This window comes from Pteropus vampyrus, unplaced genomic scaffold (assembly GCF_000151845.1).
Source record: "Pteropus vampyrus isolate Shadow unplaced genomic scaffold, Pvam_2.0 Scaffold374, whole genome shotgun sequence".
In the NCBI taxonomy this organism is placed as follows: Eukaryota; Metazoa; Chordata; class Mammalia; order Chiroptera; family Pteropodidae; genus Pteropus; species Pteropus vampyrus.
This window is the reverse complement of record NW_011889155.1, coordinates 133,902-136,322: the sequence shown is the minus strand read 5'-3', so window position 1 is coordinate 136,322 and position 2,421 is coordinate 133,902.

Below are 2,421 nucleotides of genomic sequence, written 5' to 3'. Positions count from 1 at the left end.
GGACCAGGACAGGATGGAGGTGTCGGCTTGTGAGTCACCATTTGTGGGGAAGCCGCGGGGGAATTACAGGTGAGTCTTTGTGAGTTTTCGGGAATGGTTGAACTCTGGTAACTGGTGGTAGTGTCAGGGGCACCAGCGGGTGTAGCAGGTGTCTGGGGCAATGGGACTCCCAGGGGCATGCCAGGCCGAGAGCAGAGAACAGCCCACTGCACAGCGGAGAGAGAGGACCTCAGAGCACCGGAAGAGAAGTAGAAGGCGGGCACATGAGTGTGGCGGTTCTGATGCCTTAAGACAGTATTTCACAGAGTGCGGACAAAATAAGGAGCTTCTAACAGATGTTCCAGGCAACAAGATTTTTATCATCACTTAAGTGTGCGAAATATCGGGTTAAACAAAATTAGAACATTTCTCCCTTCTTCTCGTCTTGCCTCGTTCACGAAAAACGTATATATTGAGAATCTATTCAATACCAGGCACCGTTCTAAGCGCTGGAGATGTAATGATGAGAAGGCACGAGTCCCGCCCTCATGGAGCTGATGCTCCAGCAAAGGAGACGACAGTACAAATAAACAACGGGAAACATGCAGCTGGCGGTAGCATAAGGAAGGGTGAGCGCAAGTCGGGTACCCTCACTCCCCATTTGCCACTCCACTGACCGCAACTGCATCAGAGGCCTGGCTTTCAGATGGGGCAGGACAGAAAGGGCAGACCCAGAACTGCACCCTGAGCGACAGAGACTGCAAACAGAGAGGTCTGGGGTGGAGATCAGGCTCGAGGGAGGGATGGTGGGCAGAGGGGAGACCCCACTACCTCAGGGCTTGAGACCATAACTTCACTATTACCTGGGGGCTTCGCAGACCTCGCCTATCCCAGGCCAGACAAGCCTGAGACGATGTGTGTGCTCTAAGCCTCGGGTCTGGAGGAAGGATTACCGGCTGGGATGGAGAAAGGGCAAGGCCATATTCTGACAGATGTACCAGGCGAGAATTGCATCCGCACCAATCAACACCTGGACCACAGGTGAGAAATCACCTTCCCAGACACAGACACACACAGGAGAGGGGACAGCAAGAGTTCATGGCCAAAGAGTTTTTTACAAAAGAAAAACACAGAAAAGCTCTATAGGTTTGCCTGACATTCCTCCAGCTCCTGGCTCACAAAATTCCATCATCTTCCAAATACGATGCATTGCTTCTTCCACTAAAAATTCCTCCTCTCGCTTTCCCTGCCTCTCCCACGCACATGCCTCTAGCAAAGTTGAAGTCAGTTTCTCTGGTTCAAGTTTCTCACTCTACCACGAGGTAGTGACCTGGGCAAGTGATTTGGCCTCCACAGGAATCAGTTTCCCCATGTGAAATGTGGACATGGGAACCATCACAGGGTCCAAAATGGTGAAGCACGTTCTCGGGTTGTATCCACCATGAGCCCCGCTGCACAGAGGGGCGCCCCTGAGCAGGGTGAGGCAGTACCATGCATCCCAGCCCCCAGCCCTCTACTGTGCCGCACCTCCCACTGTTTGGTTGAGGAAGGATGGTCTGAGATCGAGGGGAGAAGAGTGGGGTATCTGGCATGTGAAAGCTGGTCAGGAAGTAGGAGAAGATTCACACATGACCAGCTCAGCCAGACATCCCATCTGGACCGGGATCTGAGCCAGGAGACCCAGGGGGAACCCTCCCCCCAAGGCAGAGGACCGAATGCCAGAGCGGAGATCCAAAGTGGCCTTCTGCTGCCAGGACCCCGCATCGAGCCCCTGGGCTGGTGGGAAGGGACAGCTAAGCAGGAGTGAGGGGAGACGGGCTTGTCCACTAGCCGGAAGTCAGTGAGCACATCAAATGAGCACACGAGCTACAAGCTCTGGACTCTGCAGTGCTGATAACCAGCTCTGGGACCTTAGGCAGTTTGTCCCTCTCTCTGGGCTTCAATTTCCTCTTCTGTAAAACGAGGGGTGAACTAGATTTTCAGGGTCTTCCAGCTCCAATCGATCGCATGTCAGATGTTAACTGAGCCCGAATCTTGCCACCTTCGTTCCTGGTATGACTCACTGCCATTTGTTTCAGAAGTGAATCTGCCAGTTAATCAGCCACCAGCTAAAGATGGAGCTCTGTCTTTCTCAGCATTAAATTTGCCACCATTCAGCCTCAATGCGTATCCCGCCCACCCCCCACACGCGGTCTCGAGAAGCAGGATCAGGCGTGGCACGGATTCATCTTAACTAAGCAGTTCGTTACCCCGAAGGCGGCCATCACTCTCCCCTCTATCTCTGACAGCATTTATACCCTCCTGTTAAGATACATTTAGCAAAATCGCAGGCAATATTTAGGAACCAGGAGCTGTCCCAACGAAGTGATGACAAATAGCTCCTCTGTCTGGAAACTTGCCTTGTAATACCCCGGCATTGATCCCTTCCACTTTCCCAGCTCA